General features: G+C 55.6%; 1 long non-coding RNA gene across 2 annotated transcripts in view; it reads left to right on the forward strand.

Annotated features, from left to right (window-relative positions):
- LOC148135910 (uncharacterized) overlaps nucleotides 1-26,005 on the forward strand; it is a 94,797-nt gene extending 68,792 nt beyond the window's left edge. The window contains exons 3-4 of one of the 2 annotated variants that reach the window (XR_015754894.1): nucleotides 17,032-17,245; nucleotides 17,360-17,560. This is a non-coding gene — a long non-coding RNA (uncharacterized LOC148135910). Of the gene's footprint in view, nucleotides 1-17,031; nucleotides 17,246-17,359; nucleotides 17,561-25,162 lie in introns of those variants that run through there. The other variant, XR_015754893.1, reaches the window with a different exon arrangement.
- Nucleotides 26,006-26,848: the final 843 nt, after the last annotated feature.

Genomic DNA, 26,848 nt, shown 5'->3' on the forward strand with positions numbered 1-26,848 from the left:
CTCACCTCCCTCTCTCCCCTCTCTCACCCTCTCTTTCTCTCACTCGCCCTGTCTCTCCCCCTCTATCACTCCCCGTCTCTCTCCCTCTCACTCTCCCGCGCTCTCTTCTGCCTTTCTCTCCACTGTCTCTCTCTCTCTCCGCCCCTGCCTCACCCCTCTCTCTACCCTCTCTCTCCCTGCTCTCTCTACACCCCCTCTCCCCCTGTCCCGCCACCCTCTCACGCCCCCTCTCTCTCCCCCTCTCTCTACCCTGCTCTCTCGCATCCTCACTCCCCCTCTCTCTCCCCTCTCTCTCACCCCCTCTCGACCCCTCTCTCGCCCCCTCTCCACCCTCTCTCTCCCTCTCTCTCCCCCGCTCTCTCGCCCCCGCTCTCTCACCCCTGCTCTCTCGCCCCGTCTCTCCACTCTCTCTCCCCCTCTCTCTCTTACCCTCTCTCTCCCCCTCTATCTCTCCCCCACTTTCTCACTCTCACTCTCCCGCTCTCTTTTCCACCTCCCCACACTCTCTCTCTCTCTGCCCCCTGTCTCTCCACATTTCTTTCACCCATCTCCCTCTTTCTCGCACCCCTCTCTCACCCTCCTGTCTCGCCCCACTCTCTCGCCACCCACTCTCATCCCCTCTTTTGTCCCTTCTATCGCCCCCCCAACTCTCCCCTGTCTCTCCCCAATCTCTCCCCGTGTCTCCCGCCTCTCCCCCTCTCTCCCGCCTCTCTCTCCCCTCCCTCTCTCCCTCTCTCTCCCACCCTCTCTCTCGCACCCTCTCTCTCCCTCTCTCTCTCCCCCTCTCTCTCACCCCATCTCGCCCCCTTGCCCGCCTCTCTCGTCCACTCTCGTGCGCTCTCTCTCCCCTCTCTCACCCCCTTTCTGTCCCCCTCTCTCCCCTTCCCTTGCCCCCTTCCTCTCCCTCCCCCTCTCTCCCCCTGTCTCTCCCCCCTCTCCCCGTCGCTCTCCCCGTCTCTCCTCCCTCTCCTCCTGTCTCCCATTCTCTCTGCCCCTTCCCTCTCCCCTCTCTCTCCCTCTCTCTCTCAACCCCCTCACTCACCCCTACCCTCTCCCCATCTCTCTTCCCCCACTTTCCCTCCCCGCTCTCTTCCCCTCTCTCCTCTCTCCCCCTCTCTCTCCACGCTCACTCTCTCTCCCCCTCTCTCTTGCCTCTCTCTCTCCCCGTCTCTCTCCTTCTCTCTCCTCCTCTCCCTTGCCCCTTCTCCCTTGCTTCCTTCCCACTTTCACCCTCCCTCTCTCGCCCATTCTCTCTGCCCCTCTCTCTGCCCCTCTCTCTCCCCTCACTCTGTCACCTCGCTCTTTCTCCCTCTCTCACTCCCTCCCTCTCTCACCCCCTCTCTCTCCCTTCTCTCTCCCCCTCTCTCCCCCATCTCTCTTCCCCCTCTCTATCTCTCTCTACCGCGTCTCTCTCTTCCCCCTCTCTCCCCCCTCTCCCCCTCTTTCCCCTCTCTCTTCCCTCCTCTCTCCCCTTCTCTCTACCGTCTCTCTCAGCCCCTCTCTCGGCACCTCTGTCTCGCACCCCCTCTCTCTACCCCTCACTCTCTCTCCCCTCTCTCTTCACTAACTCTCTCCCCCACACTGTCACCTAACTCTCACCCCTCTCTCTCACTCCCTCCCTCTCTCCCTCCCTAACCCTCTCCCTCCACCATTCTCTCCCCCACTCTCTCCCCCCACTCTCTCCCCCACTCTCTCCCCACTCTCTCTGCCCACTCTCTCCCCCACTCTCTCTCCCCACTCTCTCCCCCACTCTCTCTCCCCCACTCTCTCTCCACTCTTTCTCACTCCCTCCCTCCCTAACCCTCTCTCTCCTCCATTCTCTCTCCCCCACTCTCTCTCCCACTCTCTCTTCCCCACTCTCTCCCCACACTCTCTCCCCCTCTCTCTCTCCTATCTATCTCCCCCTCTTTCTCTCCCTCGATTCTCTGTCTTTCTCCCTCTGTCCCCCTTCCTCCGCCCCCCTCCCTCTGGCTCCCACTCTCTCCTCTCTCTCTCTCCACCCCGACTCTCCCCTCTCTCTCTCCCCCACTCTCCCCTTCTCTCTCCCCTCTCTCTCCCCCCCTCTCTCCCTCCATTCTCTGTCCCCCTCCCTATGTCCCCCTCTCTCTGTCCCCCTCCCTTTGTTCCCCTGCCTCTGGCCCCCTCGCTTTGTCCCCCTCTCTCTCCTCCTCTCTCTCCCCCACTGTCTCCCCTCTCTCTCTCCCCTCTCTATCTCCCCCCTCTCTCTCACTCCATTCTCTGGCCCCCTCCCTCTGTCCCCCTCCCTCTAGCCCCCTCTCTCTGTCCCCCTCTCTCTCCTCCTCTCACCCTTCCCCACTCTCACCCCACTCTCACCCCCACTCTCTCTCTCCACTCTCTCACACACTCTCTCTCCCCTCCCTCTCTCCCCCTCTCTCTCCCTCCATTCTCTGTCCCCTCCCTCTGCCCCCCTCCCTCTGTCCCCCTCCCTCTCCCCCACTCTCTTTCCCCACTCTCTTTCCCCACTCTTTTTCCCCACTCTCTCCACCACGCTCTACCCCCACTCTCACCCCCATCTCTCTCCCCTCTCTCTCCTCCGCTCTCACCCCCTTTCTGTCTCCCTCTCTCCCCCTTCCTCGCACCTTTCTCTCCCTCCCCCTCTCTCGCCCTGTCTCTCCCCTCTCCCCCCGTCGTTCTCCCTGTCTCTCTCCCCCTCTCACTCTCCCCTCTCTCTCCCCCACTCTCTTCCCCCACTCTCTGCCCCATCTCTCTCACCGCTCTCCCCCCGCTCTCACCCTCTTTCTGTCCCCCCTCTCTCACCCTCCCTCGTACCTTCCTCTCCCTCCCCCTCTCTCCCCCCTCTCCCTGTCACTCTCCCCATCTCTCTCCCCCTCTCTCTCGCCCTCTCCGTCTCTCTTCCCCCTCCCTATCTCTCTCTCTGCTGCCACTCTCTCTTCCCCCTCTCTCCATACCCCTCTCCCCCCCTTTAACTCCTCTCTCCCCCTCTCCCCTCCTCTCTCCCCTTCTCTCTACCCTCTCTCTCTTACCTTCTCTCTCTGCACCTCTCTCTCTCACCCACTCTCTCTCTCTGCACCTCACTCTCCCTCCCCTCTCTCTTCACTAACTCTCCCCCGACTCTGTCACCTAAATCTCTCCCCTCTCTCTCCAACCCTCTTCCTCCCTCACTCTCTCCCTCACTCTCTCCCCCACTCTCTCCCCACACTCTCTCCCCGTCTCTCTCTCCCCCTCTCTCTCCTCCTCTCTCTTTCCCTCCACTCTCCGTTCCCCTTCCTCTGTCCCCCTCTCTCTGTCCGCCTCTCTCTCCTCTCTGTCCCCCACTCTCCCCCTCTCCCCGCCTCCCCTTCTCTCCCCCTCCTTTCCCCCTCTCTCTCTCTACCCCACTGTCTCACCACCTCTCTCTATGTCTCTCTCTCTACCCCGCTCACCCCCTCTCTCGACCCCCAATCTCTCTCTCCTATCTCTCTTCACTAACTCTCTCTCCCACTCTGTCGCCTCAATCTCTCCCTCTATTTCCCTCTCTCACTCGCTGCCTCCCTCATGCTCTCACTCTCTCCTCTCTTTCACCACTCTCTTTCCCCACACTCTCCCCTACTCTCTTCACCCACTCTCACACCATCTCTCTCCCCTCTCTCTCTCTCCCTCTCTCTCTCGTCCCCCTCTTTATCTCTCCACTCTCTCTCCCCTTCCTCTCTCAACATCTCACTCTCCCCCCCTCTCTCTTTCCCACTCTCTCTGCACTGTCTCTCCCAATCTCACTCCCCCTCTTCCTCTCCCCCTTTCTCTGTCCCCGTCTCTTCCCACACCCCCCTGTCTTTCCCCTTTTCTCAACACCGACTCACACCCTCTCTCTCACCCCCTCTCCCACACCCTCTCTCACACCCTCTCTCTCCCCATTCTCACTCGCCCCCTGTCACCCCCTCTATCAAACCCCGTCTCACCCCACTCTCACACTCTATTTCTCCCCCTCCCTCCCACCTCACGCCAACCGCTCTCTCCCTAAACTCTCTCCCCTTTCTCTCCCCATCTCTCTGCCCCTTTCTTTCGCCCCCTCTCTCATCCCAGTCTCTCTACCTTCTCTCCCCTCTCTCACTCCCTCTCTCTCCCCACTCTCTCTCTCTCCCCACTTTCTTTCAACCCCTCTCTCTCACCCCACTCTCTCTCGCACCCGTTCTCTCCCACTCTCTCTCTCCCCACTCTCTCTTGCCCCACTTTCTTTCAACCGCTCTCTCTCGCCCCCTCTCTCTCACCCCCCTCTCCCGCCCCCTCTCTCTCGCTCCCTCTCTCTCGCCTCACTCTCTCTCGCCCCACTCTCTCTCGCCCCCTCTCTTTCAATCCTTCTCTCTCGCCCCACTCTCTCTCACCCCCTCTTTCAACTCCTCTCTCGCCCCACTCTCTCTCGCCCCCTCTCTTTCAACCCCTCTCTCTCTCGCTCACACTCTCTCACCCCCTCTCTTTCAACCACTCTCTCTCGCCCCCTCTCACTCAGCCTTTCTCTCCACCCATTTCTCACCACCCATCTCTCTTCGCACATCTCTCTCCCCTCTCTCTGCCCCTCTGTCTCCCACCCCTCTCTCCCCTCACTCTCTACCCCATCTCTCCCCCTCACTCTCTCCTCCCACTCTCTCCCCTCTCTCCCCCTCTCTCTCTGCACCTCTCTTGCCCCTCTCTCTCGCCTTTCTCTCTCACCCCCTCTCTCTCCTCCCACTCTCTCTCCCACTCTCTCTCCCCCCTCTCATAGCTTCTCTCAACCCCTCTCTCACCACCTCTCTCACACCATCTATCTCCCCCCCCTCTCTCTCTCCCCTCTCTCTCTTCCACTCTCTCTACCCCCCTCTGTCTCTCTCTCCCTCGGTCTATACCCCTGTTTCTCTACCCTCTCTCTCTCCCCTCTCTTCCCACCCCTCTCTCTTCCCCCTCTCTCCATCTCCCCTTTTTCTCGCCCCACTCTCTCTCCTCTCTCTCCTTCCCCTTTCTTTCTCCCTCCCCTCTCTCCTTCACCTCTCTCTCCGTTCTCTTACCCTGCTCTCTTACCCCGCTCTCTTACCCCAGTCTCTCTCCCCTCTCACCCAACGCACTCTCACCCCCACTCTCCCCACCCACTCTCCACCCCCACTCTACCCACCCACTTTCCCTCCCCCACTATTTCACCCCAGTCTCTCCCCATCAGTCTCTCCCCATCAGTCTCTCCCTCACTCTCTGCACCCTCTCTCCCCTCTCAATCTCCCCCTCTCTCCCTCTCTCTCAACGCCTCTCTCTCTCCCTCACTCTTTCCCATCTCTCTTTCCCCCCTCTCTCCCCTCTCTCTCTTCCCCACTCTTGCCCCCTCTCCCCTCTCTCTCCCCGCTCTCTCCCCTACTCTCTCCCCACTCTTTATCCCCCCTCTAACCCCCCTCCCCCTCTCTCTCCACCTCTCTCCCCTCTCTCACCGTCTCTCCCCACCGCCCTTGCCCCTGTCTCTCACCCTACTCACCCCCCTCTCTTCCCCCTCTCTCTCCCCACTCTCTCCCCTACTCTCTCTCCCCCACTCTCTCCTCCTCTCTCGCGCCCTCTCTCTCCCTCTCCCCTCTCTCCCGCCTGTCTCTCCCCCTCTCTCTTCCCTCTCTCTCTCCCCTCTCCCCCCTCTGTCTCGCCCAGCTCTCGCATCCTCTCTTTCGCCTATCTCTCGCCCATCTCTCGCCCGTCTCTCGCCCCCTGTCTTGCCCTCCTGTCTCGCCCCTCCTCTCTCGGTCCCTCTTTCACCCTACCCTCGCCCCCTCTCTCGCTCCCCACTCTTGTCCCCACTCTCACCCCACCATTGTCTCCACTCTCGCCCCTCTCTCTCCCCCTCTCTCTCACCCCTTCTCTCTCCCCTCTCTGCAGATCTCCCTCTCCCCTTCTCTCTCCCCTCTGTCTCTCCACCTCTCTCTCCACCGTCTCTCTACTCTCCTCTCTCTTCCCCCTCTCTTTACCTCCCTCTGTCTCTCTCCCCACTCTCTACTCTCTCTTCCGATCCCACTTCCCTCTCCAATTCCCCTCTCTATCTCCCCGCTCTCAATCTCCCCTTTCTCCACTTCTCCCCTCCCCCTGCATCCCCCTCTCTCCCCACTTTCTCCCCCACTCTCTCCCCGCGCTGACTCCCCTCCCTCTCACCCCTCTCTCCCCCCTCCACTCACCCCCTCCCCTTTCCCGACCCCTCTGTCGACCCCACTCTCGCCCCCCTCTCCCTCTGCCCTCTCCCTCTTCCCCCTCGCTCTGCTCCCCTCTCCCAGTCCCTCTCCCTGCCGCTCTCTCTCCCCCTCTCTCTCTCCCCCTCACTCTGTCCAGCTCACTCTCTCCCCTCTCTCTCTGTCTACTCCCTCCCGCTCTCTCCCTCTCCGCTACTTCTCCCCGCTCTCCCACACGCTCTCTACCCCCTCTCTCTCTTCCCCTTCTCTCTGCGCCCTCTCTCTCCACGCCTCTCTCTATCCCATCTCTCCTCCGCCCCCTCCCTTTCCCCCTCACTCCCTCTCTCTCTCCTCCTCACTATCTCTCTCCCCCTCATTCTCTCTTCACTAACTCTCTCCCCAACTCTGTCACTGAACTCTCTCCTCTCTCTCTTCCTCTCTCACCCCTTCCCTCTCTCAATCCCTCCCTCACTCACCCTCTCACTCTCCCCATCTCTCCCTCTCCCGTCTCCCCCTCCCGTCTCACCCGCTCTCTCTCCTCTCTCTCTCCCCTCTCTCTCCCCTCCTCTCTCTTCCCTCCTCTCTCTCCCCTCCTCTCTATCCCCTCTCCCCCTCTTTCTCCCCCTCTCTCTCCCCTCTCTCTCCCCTCCTCTCTCTCCCATCTCTCCACCATCTGTCTCCCCTCTCTCTCCCCCTCTCTCTCCCCCATCTTTCTCCTCCCTCTCTTGACCTCCTCTCTCTGTCCCCCTCTCTCTCTGTGCCCCACTTTCATTGTCCCCACTCTGTCCCCCTCGCAATGTCCACGCGCTCTCTGTCCTACCTGTCTCTCTGTCACCCCTCTCTCTGTCCCCACCCTCTCCGTTCTCCTCTCTCTGTGCCCCCACTCTCTGTCCACCCTCTCTGTCCCCCCTCTCTGACCCCGTCTCTCTGTCCATGCTCTCTCTCCATTCCTCCCTCTGTCCCCGTCTCTCTGTCCCCCCTCTCACTCCATTGCATTCTCTCTGTCCCCCCTCTCTCTGCCCCCCCTCCCTGCCCCCTCTCTCTGGCCCCCTCTCTCTCCGTTCCCCTCTCTCTGTCCACCTCCTCTCTGTCCCCCTCCTCTCTGTGCACCCTCCTCTCTATCCCGCCTCTCTCTGACCCCTCTCTCTGCCCACTCTCTCTGGCCCCCCATTCACTGTCCCCCTCTCTGTCCATCCTCTCTCTCTCCCCATCTCTCCCCTCCCTCTCTCCCCCCACTCTCTTGCCTCCCTCTCTCTCTGCCCCCTTTCTCTCTGACTGCCCCTCTCTCTGTCTCCCACTCTCTCTCCCCACTCTCTGTCCCTTCATTTCTCTGTACCCCTCTCTCAATGCCCCCGTCTCCCTCCGTTGCCCTTTCTCTGTCCTCCTCTCTGGCCCCCTCCTCTCTGTCACCCTCTCTCTGTCCCCCTCTCTCTGTCCCCCCTTGCTCAATTCCCCCCTCTCTGACCCCCTCTCTCTGTCCCCCCTCTCTCTGCCCCCCCCCGACCCTCCTCTCTGTCCCCACTCTCTGTCCCCATCTCTCTGGCCCCCACTCTCTCCGTTCCCCCTCTCTTGCCCCCGCTCTCTCTCTGCCCCTTATCTCTCTGACCGCCCCTCTCTCTCTGTGCCCCTCTCTCTCCGTTCACCTCTCTTTATCCTCTCTCTCTCTGTCCTCCAATTCTCTGTCCCCCTCTCTCTGTCCCCCTCTCTCTGTCCCCCTCTCTCCGTTCCCCTCTCTCTGTCCCCACTCTCTCTATCCCCCTCTCTCTGTCCCCCCTCAGTCCGCTTCTCTCTGCCCCCGTCTCTGTGTCCACCCTCTTTCTATCCCCCCTCTCTCTGTCACCCTCTCTCCCTGTCACACATCTCTCTGTCCCCCCTCTCTCTGTCCCCCCTCTCTCTGTCCCCCTCTCTCGCTGTCACCCACTCTCTGTCCCCCTTCTCTCTGACCCCCTCCTCTCTGTCCCCTCCTCTCTGTCCCCTACTCTCTGTCCCCCCTCTTCTCTGTCCCCCTCTCTCTCTGCCCCCTCTCTCTGTCTGCCCAATCACTGTCCCCCTCTCTGTCCACCCTCTCTCTCTCTTCCCCCTCTTTTTACCCCCCTTTCTCTCCCCATCTCTTCCCTCACTCTCTCCCACCACTCTCTTGCCCCCCTCTCTCTGCCCCTTCTCTCTCTGACCGTCCCTCTCTCTCTGTCCCCCTCTCTCTGTCCCCCCACTCTGTTCCCCATCTCTCTATGCCCTCTCTCTCCCCTCTCACTCCATCCTCTCTTTTCCCCATTCTCTTGTCCCCCTCTCTGTCTGTCCCCCCTCTCTCTCTGATTCCCTCTCTCTATCCCCCTCTCTCTTTGATCCCCTCTCTCTCTGACCAAGCCCTCTCTGGCCCCCTCCTCTCTGCCCCCTCTCTCTGTCCCTCTCTTTCTCTGTCCCTCCATCTTTCTGTCACCACTCTCTCTGGCCGCCCGCTCTGTCCCCCTCTCTCTTTCCCCCCTCTTTCTTTCCACCCTCTCTCTGCCCCCCTCTTTCTGTCCACCCCTCTCTCTGTACCCTCCTCTCCCTCTGTCCCCATCTCTCTGTCCACCCCGTCTCTCTGTCCTCCATCTCTCTCTTTCTCCTCTCTCTCTGGCACCCCCTCACTCTGTCCCCTCTCTCTGTCCCCACTCTCCCTGCCCCCCCTCTCTCTCTGTCCCCCCCTCTCTCTGCCCCCCTCTCTCTGTCCCCCTGTCTCTCTGTCCCCCTCTCTCTGTACAGCTCTCTCTGCCCCCTGTGCCGCCCCTCTCTCTGTGACCCTCAATCTCTCTGCACCGCCCCCACCCCACCGTCTCTCCCGCTCTCTGTTCCCCTCTCTCGGTCCCCCTCTCTCTCTGCCCCTCTTTCTCTCTGTCCCCCCGCTCTCAGTACGCCCCATCTGTCACCCTCTCTCAATCCTTCTCTCTGTGCCCCCTCTCCGTCCCCCTGCCCCCCTGCTACGCCCCCGTCTCTCTGTCTCCCCTCTCACACTGTCCCGACTCTCTCTGTTCCCCCTCTCTCTATCCCCCTCTCTCTGTACCACCTCTCTCTGTCCTCCCTCTCTCTCTGTCCGCCTCTCTCTCTCCCCCTCTTCCTCTGTCCCCCTCTCTCTGTCCCCTCACTCTGTCCCCCTCTTCCTCTGTCCCCCTCTCTCTCTGTCCTCCTCTCTCTCTGTCACCCCTCTCTCTTCCCCCTCTGCCCCCTCTCTCTGACTCCCTCTCCCTGTGTTCCCTACTCTCTCAGTCCCCCTCTCTCTCTGTCCCCACTCTCTCTGTCCGCCCACTCTTTCCCCCTCTCTCTTCCCCCCTTTTTCTTTCCACCCTCTTTCTGTCCCCCTCTTTCTGTCAACCCCTCTCTATGTACCCTCCTCTCCCTCTGTCCCCACTCTCTCTCCACCCCCTCTCTCTGTCCCCACTCTCTCACTTTCTCTCCTCTCTCTTTCCCCCCGCTCTGTCCCCCTCTGTCTGTCCCCACTCTCTCTATCACCCTCAGTCTGTCCCCATCTCTCTGTCCACCCCCCTCTCTCCTTCCCCACTCTCTGTCTGTCCCCTATCTCTGTCCCCCCACTCTCTGTCCCCCATCTCTGTACCCCCTGCTCTGTCACCCACCTCTCTGTCCCCACTCTCTCTGTCACCTTCTCACTCTGTCCCTTCCTCTCCCTCTGTTCCCATCTCTCTGTCCACCCTCTCTCTCTGTCCGCCTCTCTCTGTCCCCCTCTTTCTCTGTCCCTCCCTCTCTCTGTCCCCACTCTCTGTCCTCCCCCTCTGTCCCCGTTTCTGTTTCTCCCTTCTTTCTTTCCACCCTCTCTCTGTCCCCTCTTTCTGTCCACCCCTCTCTGTGTCCCCCTCTCTCTGTACCCCCTCTCTGTCCGTTCCCCTCTTTCTGTCCCCTCTTCTCTATCCCTCCTCTCTGGCCCCCCTCTCTCTCCGTTCCCCACTCTCTGCCCCCCCTCTCTCTATCCTCTTCTCTCTATCCCCCTCTCTCTATCCACCTCTCTGTCTCCCCTCTCTCTGTCCCCCCTCTCTCTATCCCCCTCTCTCTGTACCACCTCTCTCTGTCACCCCTCTCTCTTCCCCCTCTGCCCCCACTGACCCCCTCTCCCTCTGTTCTCTCCTCTCTCCGTCCCACTCTCTCTGTCCCCCACTCTCTGCACCCCCTCTCTCTCTGTCCCCCCCCCCCTCTGTCCCTAGCTCTCTCTCTGTCCACCTCTCTGTGTACACCTCTCTCTGCCCCCTCTGCCGCCCTCTCTCTGTGAACCCCACTCTCTCTGCCTCCCACCCCTGTCTCTCCCCTCTCTGTCCCCCTCTCTCGGTCCCCCTCTCTCTGCCCCTCCTTCTCTCTGTCACCACGCTCTCAGTCCGCCCACTCTGAACCCCCTCTCTCATTCCCTTCTCTCTGTCCCCCCATCTCTGTCCCCCTGCCCCCTCTACTGCGCCCCAGTCTCTCTGTCTCCCCTCTCTCACTGCCCCCACTCTCTCTGTCCCCTTTCTCTCTGTCCCACCTTCTCCCTGTACGCCCCTCTGTCACCCCTCTCTCTCCCCCCTCCCTCTGTCCCCCTCTCTCTATCCCCCTCTCTCTGTCCCCCCTCTGTCCCCCCCCCTCTCTCCGTTCCCCTCTCTCTCTGTCCCCCTCTTTCTATCCCCCTTCTCTCTGTCGCCCCATCCACCTCTCTCTGACCCCCCACGCCTCTTTCTGTCCCTCTCTCGCTGTCCCCCCCTCTCAATCCCCCCTGTCTCCACTGTCCCCCCTCGTTTTACCCAACTCTCTGTCCTCCTCTCTCTGTCCCTCTCTCTCGGTACCCCTCTCTCCCTGTCACCCCTCTGTCTGTCCCCCCTCTTTCTGTACCCTCCTCTCCCTCTGTCTCCATCTCTCTGTCCACCTCTCTCTCTGTCCCCCCACTCACTATCACCCTCTCTCTGTCCACACTCTCTCTCTATCCCCTCTCTTTACCCCCTCTCTCCCCATCTCTCCCCTACCTCTCTCTCGCCACTCTCTTGTCACCCTCTCCATCTCTGTCCCCTCCCTCTCTGACCGCCCCCTCTCTGTCCCCTCGTCTCTGCCCCCCTCTCTCTGTCCCACCCTCTCTCTGTCACCACTTTCTCTGTTCACCCCCCTCTCCCTGTCCCCACTCTCTCTGTCCCCCTATCTCTGCCCCCCCTCTGTCCCCCCGTCCCCCTTCTCTGTACGCCCTCCTCTGTCATGCTCCTCTCTCCCCCACTCTCTCTGTCACCTCCTCACTCTGTCCCTCCCTCTCCCTCTGTACCCCTCTCTCTGTCCCCCCACTCTCTTCCCCATCTCTCTATGCCCTCTCTCTCTCCTATCACTCCATCCTCTCTCTTCCCCATTCTCTTGTCCCCCTCTCTGTCTGTCCCCCCTCTCTCTCTGACCCCTCTCTCTGACCAAGCCCTCTCTCTCCTCCTCTCTCTGACCCCTCTCTCTCTATCCCCCTCTCTCTTTGACCCCCTCTCTCTCTGACCGCCCCCTCTCTGTCCCCTTCCTCTCTGCCCCCTCTCTCTGTCCCTCTCTTTCTCTGTCCCTCCATCTTTCTGTCACCACTCTCTCTGTCCCCCCGCTCTGTCCCCATCTCTCTTTCCCCCTCCTTCTTTCCACCCTCTCACTGTCCCCCTCTTTCTGTCCACCCCTATCTCTGTACCCTCCTCTCCTTCTGTCCCCATCTCTCTGTCCACCCCGTCTCTCCATCCCCCATCTCTCTCTTTCTCCCCTCTCTCTGGCACCCCCTCTCTCGGTCCCCACTCTCTCTCTGTCACCCTGTCTCTGAACCCCTCTCTCTCTGTCACCCCTCTCTCTTCCCCCTCTGACCCCCCTCTGACCAGCTCTCCCTCTGTTCCCTCCTCTCTCTGTCCTTCTTTCTCTGTCCCCCCTCTCTCTCTCGGTTCCCCCGCTCTGTCCCCCTCTCTCGGTCCCCACTCTCTCTGCCCCCTCTCTCTCTGTCCCCCTCTCTCTTTCCTCTCTCTCTCTCTGTATCCCCCTCTCTCGCTGTCTTCCTCTCACTGTCCCCCCACTCTCTGTCCCCCCCCTCTCTGTCCCCCCTCTCTCTCTGTCCCCCCTGTCTCTCTGTACCCCTCTCTCAGTACAGCTCTCTCTGCCCCCTCTTCCGCCCCTCTCTCTGTGACCCCCAAACTCTCTGCACCCCCCCCCCCCACCCCACCATCTCTCCCGCTCTCTGTCCCCCTCTCTCGGTCCCCCTCTCTCTCTGCCTCTCCTTCTCTCTTTTTCCCCGCTCTCAGTACGCCCCATCTGTCACCCTCTCTCATTCCCCCTCTGTGTGCCCCTTCTCCGTCCCCCTGCCCCCCTACTACGCCCCCGTCTCTCTGTCTCCCCTCTCTCACTGTCCCGACTCGCTCTGTTCCCCCTCTCTCCATCCCCCTCTCTCTGTACCACCTCTCTCTGTCCTCCCTCTCTCTCTGTCCGCCTCTCTCTCTCCCTCCTCTTCCACTGTCCCCCTAACTCTGTCCCCCCGTCTTCCTCTGTCCCCCTCTCTCTCTGTCCTCCTCTCTCTCTGTCACCCCTCTCTCTGACCCCCTCTCCCTCTGTTCCCTCCTCTCTCAGTCCCCCTCTCTCTCTGTCCCCACTCTCTCTGTCCGCCCGCTCTGTCCCCCTCTCTCTTCCCCCCCTCTTTCTTTCCACTCTCTCTCTGTCCCCATTCTCTCTGTCCACCCCTCTCTCTGTACCCTCCTCTCCCTCTGTCACCACCTTTCGGTCCACCCCCCTCTCTGTCCCCACTCTCTCACTTTCTCCCCTCTCTCTGTCCCCCCCTCTCTGTCCCCCCGCTCTGTCCCCCTCTGTCTGTCACCCTCTGTCTGTCACCCTCCTCCCTGTCCCCATTCTCTCTGTCCACCCCTCTCTCTGTACATTCCTCTCAGTCTGTCCCCATCTCTCTGTCCACCCCCCTCTCTCTGTCCCCACTCTCTCTCTGTCCCCTATCTCTGCCTCCCCTCTCTCTGTCCCCCTCTCTGTACCCCCTGCTCTGTCACCCTCCTCTCTGTCCTCCCTCTCTCTGTCCACCCTTTCTCTGTCCCTCCCTCTCTCTGTCCCCACTCTCTGTCCGCCCCCTCTGTCCCCCTCTCTCTTTCTCCCTTCTTTCTTTCCACCCTCTCTCTGTCCCCTCTTTCTGTCCACCCCTCTTTGTGCCCCCCTCTCTCTGTACCCCCTCTCTGTCCGTTCCCCTCTTTCTGTCCCCACTTCTCTATCCCTCCTCTCTGTTCCCCCTCTCTCTCCGTTCCCCTCTCTCTGTCCCCCCTCTCTATCCCCCTCTCTCTATCCCCCTCTCTCTATCCCCCTCTCTGTCCCCCCTCTCTCTGTCCCCCCCTCTCTATAACCCCCTCTCTGTCCCCCCATCTCTGTCCCCTTGCCCACTCTACTGCGCCCCCGTCTCTCTGTCTCCCCTCTCTCACTGTCCCCACTCTCTCTGTCCCATCTCTCTTGTCCCTCCTTCTCCCTGTACCCCCCTCTGTCACCCCTCTCTCTGTCCCCCTCTCTCTGTCCCCCCTCTCTGTCCCACCCTCTTTCTGTCCCCACTCTCTCTGCCCGTCCACTCTGTCCCCCTCTGTCTTTCCTCCTCTTTCTTTCCCACGCTCTCTCTGCCCTCTTCTTTCTGTCCCTCTCTCTCTGCCACCCTCTCTCTGTCCCCCTCTCTCTGTCCTCCGTTCTCTGTGCCCCCTCTTTCCACCCCCCAGTCCCCCCTCTCTCCGTTCCACTCTCTCTGTCCCCCTCTTTCTATTCCCCTTCTCTCTGTACCCCATCCCTCTCTCTCTGACCCCCACGCCTCTCTCTGTCCCTCTCTCACTTCCCCCCTCTCTCAATCCCCCCTGTCTCCCCTGTCCCCCTCGTTTTACCCCTCTCTCTGTCCCCCTCTCTCTGTCCCTCTCTCTCTGTACCCCTCTATCCCTGTCACCCCTCTGTCTGTCCCCCCTCTCTCTGTACCCTCCTCTCCCTCTGTCTCCATCTCTCTGTTCACCTCTCTCTCTCTGCCCCCCCACTCACTATCCCCCTCTCTCTGTCCACACTCTCTCTCTTCCTCCTCTCTTTACCCCCCTCTCTCCCCATCTCTCCCCTACCTCACTCCCGCCACTCTCTTGTACCCCCCTCTCTCTCTGTCCCCTCCCTCTCTGAACGCACCCCTCTCTGTCCCCTCCCACTCTGACCGCCCCCCTCTCTGTCCCCCCTCTCTCTGTCCCACCTTCTTTCTGTCCCCACTCTCTCTGTCCGTCCACTCTGTCCCCCTGTCTTTCCACCTCTTTCTTTCCCACGCTCTCTCTGCCCTCTTCTTTCTGTCCCCCTCTCCCTGCCACCCTCTCTCTATCCCCCTCTCTCTGTCCTCCGTTCTCTGTCCCCTCCCTCCCTCTCTGCCCCCCTCTCTCTCTGCCCCTCTCTCTCTGCCCTTTCTCTCCGCCCCCCTCTCTGTCCCCCTCTCTCTGTCCCCCTCTCTCTGACCCCCTCTCTTTGTCCCCTCTCTCTGCGTCCCCCCTTCTCTCTCTGTCCCCTCCCTCTCTCTCTTTCCCCCTCTCTCTGTCCCCCGTCCCCTTTCTCTCTGTCACCCCCTCTCTGTTCCCCCCTCTCTGTCCCCCTCTCTCGGTCCCCCTATACTCCTCTCTCTGCCCCCCCTCTGTACCCCACTTTTTCTGTCCCCACTGTCTCTTTCCCTCCTCTCCCCGCTCTGTGTTCCTGTCTGTCCCCCTTCTCTGTTCCGTCACTCTCTCTCCACCCCTCTCTCTCTGTCCCCCGTCTCTCTCTGCCCCTCTTTCTCTGTCACTCTCTCTCTCTGTCACCTCCCTCTCTCTGTCCCACTCTCTCTGTACCCCCTCTCCCCACTCTGTCCTGCATCTCTCTGTCCCCCTCTGTCTCTGTCCCCCTCTCTCTGTCCCCCTCTCTCTCTGTCCCCTCTCTCTGCCCCCTCTCTCTGTCCCCGTCTCTCTGTGCCCCCTCTCTCGGTGTCCCCCTCTCACTCCCTCCTCTCTCTGTCACCTCCCTGTCTGTCCCCCCGTCCCCCTCTGTCCCCCACTCTCTCCATCCCCCACTATCTGTCGCCTCTCTCTGTCCCCAACTCTCTGTCCCCCTCTCTCTCTGTTCCCCACTCTCTGCCTCCCCCTCTCAGTCCCCCTCTCTCTGTCCCCCTCTCTCTCTCGTTCTCTTTGTCCGCATCTCTCTGTCATCCCTTTCTCTCTGTCCCTCTCTCCCTGTCCCCCTCTCTCTGCCCCCATCTCTCCGACCCCTCTCTCTGTCCCCCTTTCTCTGTCCCCCTCTCTCAGTCCCCCTCTCTCTCATCCCCCTCTCTCTCCCGTTCTTTCTGTCCCCATCTCTCTGCCCCCCCTTCTCTCTGTCCCTCTCTCTCTGTCCCCCTCTCTCTGTGCCCCTCTCTCTCTGTCCCCCTCTCTCAGTCCCCCTCTCTCTGACCCCTCTCTCTTTCCCTCTTTCTCTGTCCCTCTCTCTCTGTCCCCCTCTCTCTGTTCCCCTCTCTCCCGTTCTCTCTGTCCCCATCTCTCTGTCCCCATCTTTCTGTCCCCATCTCTCTGAACCCCTCTCTCTGTCCCCCATTTCTCTCTGTACCTCTCTCTCTGTCCCCCTCTCTCTGTCCCCATCTCTCTCTGTCCCCCTCTCTCTCTCTGTCCCCCACTCTCTGTCCCCCTCTCTCTCTGTCCCCCCCTCTCTATGTCCCCCTCCCTCTCTGTCCCTCTCTCTCTGTCTCCCCTCTCTCTGTCCCCTACTCTCTGACCCCTCTCTCGTTATGTCTTCCACTATTTCTCTCTCTCTCTCACCTTTTCTCTCCCTTGCACCCCCCCCCCTCTCTCTCCCTCTCTCCCTGCTCCTTCACTCTCTCTCTACCTTCTCTCACTCTCGATCCACCTACCTCGGTCTCTCTTTCTCCCCACCTCCCTCAGTTTCTCTCTGACTAAATATCTCTTCCGCCTGCCCCTCCCTCCCTCTCTGACGCAGCCTGTCTCCCTGACGCGTCCACCTCCCTCTGATCCAGAAACTGGGAAGGCGGGTAGTGGGTGGTGCTGTGGCTGCATGTGGTTGGAGGGGTGGTTGTGAGATGATAGAGAGATGTGGGAGGTGACAGGAGGGGGAAAAATGGAGTAGAGACGGAATTGCGGGAGGGAGACAGCCGGCAGGACAGAGAGAGAGTGCAGGGGAGGGGGAGAGGAAAGAGTGGAAGCAGGTGGAGAGAGTGGGGGAGAGGAAATGGGGAGGACAGGTTGGAATGGGAGGGACAGAGGGAGTTAAACCCAGCTCCTGAGCTCAGGGCCCGGTGCCCTCCCCTTCCCTGAGGACCAGGACTTGGGGCTGAGTCTGTCTCTCTCCAGCTCAGCTTCTCCAACACAAAGACACACAACAACATCGGTCACTCTGCTGCTCGGCACGCTTTAATCAACATTTTTATTGGTTACAAATGGAAGTGATGGATACAGTCAGTGGGATGGTACCTTTTCTCACTGGCCCCTGAGTTGTGAGAAACATTGAACTGTGTCCCTGTAACCCCCCTGTGGGATAAGGATGGACAACCCAGCGCTACCCTCAGTCTGTTACCATAGCGACAGGCTGCTCCATCGCTGAAACACGGAACTGAAATGAGAAAATCCCGGATGGGATTAATGCGGGAATTTGATGGATGGATGGATTTGGGTGAAGGGATATTTCAGCACATTCTTCAGCTGCTGCCTGAACTGAGTCTGGGTCACGGCATAAATCGCGGTGTTTGTGCAGCAACTGAGGAGCTGCAGCATGAAGCCCAATTCCTTCACAATGTAATGGAGACTCACAGACCGATACCCAAACTCATACAACCGTCTCCATATAGAATACAGCATGAACGTTGACCATAACAGGATGAAATTGGCCGAGATCACAAACAGTAAAATGATGGATTTTTTTCGGTTTCTCATTTCAGTGTCAGACTGAGCGTCCCCATTGGTGTGAGCGCGGAGTCTCCTGCGGGCTCTGCTGGTCACTACAATGTGTCTGACGGTGAGAACATTGAGCAGCAGAACCAGGAGAAATGGGACACACGGGGTTAGAATGTGGTGGAGGGACTCGATTATGACCCAGACACTGGAGTAATAAACAGCGATTGTTGCCTCACAAAACCAGGGCTCGTTCCCCAGGTAATACCGAGCCTTGAGCATAAAATACCAGAAAATGTTCTTTAAACAGCTCAGCACAGTCACTGCTCCCAGAACCACAGCCGCCGTCTTCTCACTGCAATATTTACTTTTCAGCTTCTGGCAACAAATGGCCACAAACCGATCAAAGGTGAAAGTGACAGTGAACCAGACAGAGCAGTCAGTGGCTGCATAAAGCAGGACGGCGTGGATATTACACACGGGGACGGAGTACAGGAAATAAAACTGTTCCCGATAAACAATGGGAATGTGTCTCAGGATGAGGTCGAGGATAATGACCAGGAGATCCGCCGCTGCCATGGCCCCCAGGTAACGTCTGACACATGGAGACAATCCACAATCTTTATAAAGCAGGACGTAGATGGTCACTACGTTAACTGTGAGGAAGGAAAACAAACCCATTATCCATCAGCCTGGGGGGAAAGGGAACCGTTTGATCGGGGACCCAGTGAGATTTCCAAATGTGTCCCTGCATTCAGGGATTTATTAAAATTATTGGAGCTGGAATAACAAATGGGAAGGTCGGAATTACTGACAAAAATATGACATTAAACCACAAGAAACCCTGCCTCCCCAAACACACCGAGACACATCCATAAGGACAGATGGTTTCTAGAACATTCCCACACACTCGAACATTCGAGAGCAGACACAGGTCACTCCTTCCCAGTTCCTAATACGGAGGGTGGGAACGTTGCTGTCCTGAAGGATTCTCGCCCAGTTTCCTGAAGACAAACGGAGTTTGGGAATTCCTGTGTTTTGGTCTAAATTGTGGTCGATCCTGTGACGTGGAGAAATGTAAACGCAGGGAAAACGTATTCACCCCTTTAACTGCCTGAGGGGCCTTCGGAACATTGTCTCCTTCTCCCTGGAACGGGATCTCTTCCCTCGGGATCTTATCATTTGTTCAATTCACTGTCGTCCGGCCTTTCACAAACAATGTCAGGGACAGAACGTTCCGGGGAATGTCAGTTATAGAATGTCAGGGACAGAACGTTCCGGCGAATGGCAGTTATAGAATGTCAGGGACTGAGCGTTCCGGGGAATGTCAGTTATAGAATGTTGGGGACAGAACGTTCCGGGGAATGGCAGTTATAGAATGTCAGGGACTGAGCGTTCCGGGGAATGTCAGTTATAGAATGTTGGGGACAGAACGCTCCGGGGAATGTCAGTTATAGAATGTTGGGGACAGAACGTTCCGGGGAATGTCAGTTATAGAATGTTGGGGACAGAACGTTCCGGGGAATGTCAGTTATAGAATGTTGGGGACAGAACGTTCCGGGGAATGTCAGTTATAGAATGTCGGGGACAGAACGTTCCGGGGAATGTCAGTTATAGAATGTCGGGGACAGAACGTTCCGGGGAATGTCAGTTATAGAATGTCGGGGACAGAACGTTCCGGGGAATGTCAGTTATAGAATGTCGGGGACAGAACGTTCCGGGGAATGTCAGTTATAGAATGTCGGGGACAGAACGTTCCGGGGAATGTCAGTTATAGAATGTCGGGGACAGAACGTTCCGGGGAATGTCAGTTATAGAATGTCGGGGACAGAACGTTCCGGGGAATGTCAGTTATAGAATGTCGGGGACAGAACGTTCCGGGGAATGGCAGTTATGGAATGTCGGGGACAGAACATGCCGGGGAACTCTTTGACCTGTCCATCACCTTTCCCCCTACCCACCCCACCAACATGATGCACTGTGCATGGGCACACTGTAACATTAATGGGGTGAGAGACAGAGGGTCCAATCACAGGAATGGGCATTAAAGGCATTGCCAGATCAGCTTAAAGGGTTAGATATACCACATTCTCAATCCAACGCACAGAACCAGTCCAGAAACTATCGACCCAGAGGAGATAGCTGTTCATCGTGGAACACTGTGTCGACCAGGCCAGTGTACTGCTCAGTACAACCCAGCAATCTGTCCAGATTCATCCATTACACTGGTCAATGCAATCCAGCGATCTGTCCAGAGTGGAGTACTGCAGACTACAGCAGTGCATTGATCTATAAACCCGGACTAGATATCTGTCCAGCACTGGGAGCTGTGCTGACCACAATAGGGCACTCATGTGTGAACCTGAAACAAATATCCATCCAGCATGGGGAGCTGCACAGACCACATCATTGCATTATCTATAAACCTCAACCAGAATGACTGACCAGCACAGCGATCTGAGCAGTGATCACCCGTGAATTAATCTGCATCCCAGGAGCAGTTACCCTCCAAGTGAGTAGGACTGTGTACACCATCCCAGTTCATTGATCTATGACCCAGAAGCAGTTACCCTCCCAGCATGTAGGATGTTGTACTCAACCCCAGTGCATTGATCTGTAAACCAGGACCAGTTACCCTTGCAGCATGTATGACTGTGTACCTTACCCCAGTGCATTGATCTGTAACCCAGGAGCAGTTACCCTCCCACCATGTAGGACTGTGTACACCACTCGAGTGCATTGATCTGCAACCCAGGAGCACTTACACTCCCAGCATGTAAGACTGTGTACATCACCCAGTGCATTGATCTGAAACCCAGGAGCAGTTACCCTCCCAGCATGTAGGACTATGTACACCATCCCAGTGCATTGATCTATAACCCAGGAGCAGTTACCCTCCCAGCATGTAGGACAGTGTACACCACCCCAGTGCAGTGATCTGTAAACCAGGAGCAGTTACCCTCCCAGCATGTAGGACAGTGTACACCACCCCAGTGCAGTGATCTGCAACCCAGGAGCAGTTACCCTCCCAGCATGTAGGACAGTGTACACCATCCCAGTGCATTGATCTATAACCCAGGAGCAGTTACCCTCCCAGCATGTAGGACAGTGTACACCACCCCAGTGCAGTGATCTGCAACCCAGGAGCAGTTACCCTCCCAGCATGTAGGACTGTGTACACCATCCCAGTGCATTGATCTATAACCCAGGAGCAGTTACCCTCCCAGCATGTAGGACTGTGTACACCATCCCAGTGCATTGATCTATAACCCAGGAGCAGTTACCCTCCCAGCATGTAGGACTGTGTACACCATCCCAGTGCATTGATCTATAACCCAGGAGCAGTTACCCTCCCAGCATGTAGGACTGTGTACACCACCCCAGTGCATTGCTCAGTAACACTGTGTTAGATCCCTGTCCAGCGTGGGGAAACTTGCAGCCCGGGCTGGAAGTGACAGGATGTGCAGCTCCTATCCATTTACAGCTCCATCTCTCCATTGTTGCCCTGACAAGGGGGTGTTCTGGGTGTGAACATCACTGCCAGAGAGAGATAGCGGGCGAATCACTTTAAATCTCACCACATGGGAGGGGTTTGGGAAATAGACAGAGAGGGGGAGACTGAGAGACAGTGTTATGGAAGGTTGTGTTCCCAGGTTTCAGAATGCTGAAAAGTAGACACTTCGATAACATCCTGTAACAGGAGCCTGTCTTCCTAGGAAAGATGGGTAAAAGTGATATTGGTGTGAGGTCAGATGATGGGGAGTTTTGGATGAGCATTTGTTCTACAACTTTGTAAATGGAGTCCTTCATGGCTGGAGGTAAACACCAGCACCAGATGCCCCTGGATATTCCGTGATCCCTGACACTGATGTCATCTTTAAAAGCCCAATGGGCAACGATTGAGCTTTCTCTGTTTGGAGCTACCCTGCACAGTTTACCCCGAGCATGGCAGATTACACCACAGTTTGTCAACAATTACACCACGGTTTGTCGACAGGGGCACGGAGGTCCTGGTGGATGGGCTAGTACAGAGGGGGACCATTCTCTTCCCAGAGGCAGCGACACCACCAGACCCACCGAGCATGGCCTGAGCTCACCACCCAGCTCAGTGCAGTATCTGCAGTATGAAGAAATGTCCAGCAATACAGGACAAGCATCTTTAACCTTCCCAGCTCTGTCAGGATAAGGGTCACCGTATTCTCTTTGCTCCCTCACAGTCACTGTAAATCTGTTACAGCACCGACCCCCGAACAAGGCTCATGGTCCACCACTCTCACTGCCGCATGCTGCACCTTCTCTCTCTGTCTCTGTCTTTCTGTCTCTCTGTCTCTCTCTCTCCCTCTCTCTCCCCCTCCCTCCACTTCACCCCCACACTAATAACACTGCATGGATACAACACTGTGGACTGACTCCCTCCGGACACTTCACCATGACTCCCTCCCCACCTACACTAACACTAACAGCAGGACACCCACTCCCACCCTCACTCCCTCCCCCCACTTCTCCCATTTCAGGAGAAACAGCCTGGAATAGGACAGGAAGGGCCTATCCGGGTGGTGGGGTGCCCGATATCCATTACCTCACCCGCTCCCTTCGCCATGTGTGGAGGACCCTGGTATGAGCCGGAGAGGACCAGTACACCTCGTGTGGAGATTCTGAAACATCCACATCCCACCGACCGAGTAAGGAGCAATGTTCAGTGAAGGGCAATTCTCACTTTAAACCCACTGGCAGCTCCGTTTCCCCCCCGGCACAACTTAGAAGCCGTGGCCCTGATGCCATCTCCCTTTTGTGTCGAGCTGGTACACATGGAATTCCCCGGTCTCGGTGGGCAGGAGGGTGGGCTCACATCACATCGTCACCACCACGTCCCAGGAAGGGAGCACGGAGGCTCCATCCTACACCTCCCCCTGTAAACAGCTCAGATACTGAAACTAATCTGTGATAGTTCCTGCCCTCCCCACTTGTCCTGACATCTTCAACAATCTGTGCTCATATACACGCAGCGCTCTCTGTTCCTGCAGCCCCCTTATAATGTCACAGCCTGGTTTAAACTGCTGTTCATTGTCTTTCCTACCAAAGTGTATGATCTCACACTGCTCTGCACTGATCCCCATCTGCCATAATCCCGAACACTATATCAACGTGTGATTGTCCTGTTAGAGTTCCACACTCTCCTCCATAGACTTCAGACTTCTTCCAAGTTTGGTGCCATCTCCAAACATTGAGATTGTTATAGCGTCACAGTCCCCATGAAACAACTGAAATCCTGCCCCACATACACGAGTGTGAGCAAGTGAAATACTGATATATTCCGATGGACAAAGTAGAATAATGACATGCTGTCAATGGAGCAACAAAAGTCCTGACACACACCAGACGGAGCAAATGAAATATTGACAAACCACAGAGCAAAAGAAATCCGGATAGGTCCCACTTATCGATATTCATCCGGGTATAATGTGATGAAGTTGAAAGTAGGTACTGTACCTTTAAGAGAGATGGAATGCTGTTCTGAACTGAGAGCGTACAAGCTCCTGTGGTATGAGAGGAATGCAGACCCAGACACAGTATATTGCTATCGAGCTGGAGTTGGGTAATAAGCAGTTAAAAGAAAAAGGGTCCCAGATTTGTGCATAGTTGATGTAAAATGTTCACTTTCAGAGTGAAAAAATAAATTGATGTTTTTATTTCAACAGTGGAATTTGGCAGATCTGTCCATCATATTTTAACAGTTTACAAGGCGAATTAAGCATTTCTTTATGTTACATTTAAGTTACCAGATGAGCTTCACGCGGTGTCCTCACCATTCCCTTGTGTGTATCTGTGTGTCTCTGTGTGGGGCAGGTCTGGCAGTCTCTGTGGGGCTTAAAGTGATGCAATGCCACCCTCTGCTGGCCTCCACACGCCACTGCACAGGCATTGGCAGAGGATGAAAATCAGCAGGGATTCATTCAGAGATGGGGAGGGCGAGGGCAGCTGCTCACAGCACCATCCAAACTGATGTCTTATCCATGTACTGATCTAAATGTCCTTTAAACGTTGCAACTGTCCCTGCTTTCACCACTTCCTCAGGAAGTTCATTCCAAACATAAGCCAGCTTCTGTAACATAATTATCTCTCATGTCTTTCGTAAATCTTTTTTCCTCGCACCTTAACAATCCCTCAGTTTTGAATCCCCAGCTCTAGAGAAAAGACATCAGCCCTTCAGCTTCTCTGTAACCCGCATTATTTTATAAACCTCTGTAAAGTTACTGCTTAATTTCATATTCTTCAGTGCAAAAAGTCCCAGCCGATCCAGCCTTTCCTATTCGCTCACTCCCTCCTTTCCCAGCAACATCAGGGTTAATCTCTTCTGAACCCTCTCCAGTTTAATAATATCAACGTCAGTAATATCAAAGTGAATAGTCAAGTTATTTTCTAAGGGTATGGGGAGTGCAAAACTAGAGGACATAGGCTTAAGGTGAGAGGGGAAGCATTTAAAAGTGACCTAAGGGGCAGCGTTTTTACCCAGAGGGTGGTGTGCCTATGGAATGAGCAGGGTGACCAGACTGGACACAGTATTCCAGAAGAGATCTCACCAATGTCCTGTACAACCACAACATGACATCCCAATTCCGATACTCAAAGGTCTGTCCTATGAAGACATGTGTGTTAAACACCTTCTTAACCACACTATCTATGAGATGCAAATTTTAAAGAATTATACCCGACGGCCTAGGTTTCTGTACTACAGCACTGTCAAAGGCTCTACTTTTAATTGTATAGGTCCTGCTGTTGTTTGATTTACCAAACCCAATACCTCGCATTAATCCAAATTAAACTCCATCAGCCGCCCCTCAGCCCAGTGAGTGATATTACTGTCACCTCCCCCTCCCCCTTCAATTTTAAAACGCCCATCCGTCTCCAGGATGCCAACACACTCCGGCCTGGATTTCCACAAAGACCCTGAGCTTGGGTTGCCTTGTATGATTAGGGGGAGGAGGGACAGATTGCAGACACAGTCAGTGGGGAGGAGAGGCTGGGCAGTAATCAGCGGTCTGGTGTTATTTCATGGTTTTAGGAAATGGGGAGTCGCACATGAGAGTTGGGTAAGAGTGATCGGTGTTTTGGGGTCAGAAATTAAGGTCTTCCTTCATCTCTGGTGTTCAGTAATAAATATCTATTTGAGACCCTTCATTGGGCAGAGTATGGCTGCAGGATTTCTTTCCTTAATATTGCAGACTACAGATAATAGCAATTAAAGATATTTATAGTTAATTTCGATGGCACAGCACGTACACTCAATATCTTACAGTTGAGACAAATATCTTGCATTTGTTTAATAATACAAAGTGTTGTTCTAATTCAGTAATGGTAACTTGATTATAATATATCCACACCAAGCTGAAAATGTGCACTAAAATATGACCCAAAATCTGGGGATGGTAGTGTGGTGGGTAGTGTCCCTGTCTCTGAGCCAGAGCTCTGGATTTGATTCCAATTCCTGAACTTGTATGGTAGTATTCCTAGCTCTGGGCTAGAAGGCCTGGATTCAAGTCCTGCCTGTTGCAGAGGTATGTCCCAGCATGTCAGGACAGTCTGATGAACAAACACACAGGATAATACTGTTACAGCTTTATGGGTATTGCTGAGTGATGCTAGTATCCCTATCTCCGGGCACAAAGGTCCAGGCGCAAAGGCCATAGAAGTGTCTCAGGATACATCTGAACAAACTGATTAAAATGGATTTAGAATTGTGACCTGATGGAAAAGGAAGAGGTGTCAGTATTGCATTTCAGAATTTAGGCCCAGGATGACTGAAAGTACAGCCATTCGTGTTGATTGGGGTCACATTTCGCAGCAGAAAAGGTTTATAAAATCAAAATGGTCATGGATAAGGTGAGTAGTCAGGGGTTTTTCCCCAGGTTAGGGGCGTCCACAACTAGAGGCCATTGGTGGAAAGTGAGACGGGAAAGGTTTTGAGGAGGCGTAGAGGGCACCATTTCACACAGAGGGTGGTGTGCGTATGGAATGAGCTGCCAAAGGAAGTGATGGAGGCTGGTACACCTACAGCATCTGGGTACTGAGAGACCTGGCGAGCTTTTCTACCAATTTCTGTATTTGTTTAAAAAATGCATTCAGTTTAACACAGGTATTCTGAATAAATTAAACATTTTTATCTTTTTACTGACGCAGGGACATATAAACATATTTCAAATTGACCGAGACCATTTTCTGCGAAGTGTATGGCTCTGTGTATGACAGCAGCAATGATGCACCGACATGGAACAGAGAATGTGATGGAGACATAGTTTGGACAATGTACAAGGAGACCTCACATGGTCCAGTTTGGGAGAGGATGACATTACCGTGTGATTCAATTCAGAGAGGGAGAAAATGTAAATGCCTGAAAAGGAACGGCCTATTGCACTCTCTCTCCTTCATTGTTCCTCATCACAGCAATGTGTGCGAGCTAACAAAAAACCTCTACAGTCATCGTTACCATTCTTATTTTTATGGAATCCGTGCAGTGTAGAAACATGCCCTTCGACCCAACAAGTCCATACCAACCTTCCCAACCCATTTCCCTATATTTACCCCTGACTATTGCAAATAACCTAGAAATCCATGAACACTATGGACAATTTAGCATGACCAATATACCGAACCTACACAGTTTGTGGTAGGAAACTGGATCACCCATTAGAAGCTCACACAGACAAGGGGAGAATGTGCAAACTCCACACAGACAGTAACCCAAGGCTGGAATCGACCCCAAGTCCCTGGTGCTGTGAGGCAGCAGCGGTAACCACCGTGCTACCCTTTGGATGATCCCTAACCAGAATTCACTGGAATCTACTCAATGCCGAAAGCAAAGGGAATTCAGCCAAATCCAAACTCTCCCAGGATGAAATCCCATTGCTAGCAGCTTGTATGAGTACAATATCTTCAGAAGCAGAATAACATTTTGGACAATCTCACAATTTTTCCTTTGTCATGAGTTCCAATAATATTTGGACCCAAGTTCATTAAAGTTAAAATTGCAGAGATTGTGTGTGTGTGTGTGTGTGTGTGTGTGTGTGTGTGTGTGTGTGTGTGTGTGTGTGTGTGTGTGTGTGTGTGTGTGTGTGTGTGTGTGTGTGTGTGTGTGTGTGTGTGTGTGTGTGTGTGTGTGTGTGTGTGTGTGTGTGTGTTTTTAGAAAGGCAAATATTGATTGTATATTTGCAATACCCAAACAGTTTGCCATTCATCTTTCCATCACAGTTTTGAGTAACATTGCTCCGGATCCTAAACGTGTTGTTTTAGCAGATTAAAGAAACTAGCCTGACTTGTTCCTAAAACTGACCCTGACCCAATCTGAGACCAATATCATCGGCCATCTCACCAACCTGGTTACATTTAACATTTGTTGTGAGCAGTGGAGGAGTGGGACGAGAAAAGGAAACAGTGACCCAAAAAGCCGTGGAACTATAGACCAGTGAGCCTGATGTCAGTTGTGGGTAAGTTGCTGGAGGGGATTCTGAGGGACACGATTTACATACATTTGGGAAGGCAAGGGTTGATTGAAGTAGACAACGTAGCTTTCTGCATGGGAAATCATGTCTCATTAATTTGGTTGAGTTTTTTGAAGAGGTGACAAAGAAGATTGATGAAGGCAGTTTGGTAGACATTGTCTGTATGGACCTCAGCAAGGTGTTCATTTAAAGAACAAAGACCAAAGAAAATGTACAGCCCAGGAACAGGCCCTTCGCCCTCCAAGCCTGAGCCGATCCAAATGTACTGTCTAAATCTGTCGGTCAATTCCTAAGTATCTGTATCCCTCTGCTCCCCACCTACTCATGCATCTGTCCAGAGGCATCTTAAATTAATCTACCGTGCCT

This window comes from Chiloscyllium plagiosum, unplaced genomic scaffold (assembly GCF_037043375.1).
Source record: "Chiloscyllium plagiosum isolate Xiang-an unplaced genomic scaffold, Cpla_swu_hap1 HiC_scaffold_48, whole genome shotgun sequence".
NCBI lineage: Eukaryota > Metazoa > Chordata > Chondrichthyes > Orectolobiformes > Hemiscylliidae > Chiloscyllium > Chiloscyllium plagiosum.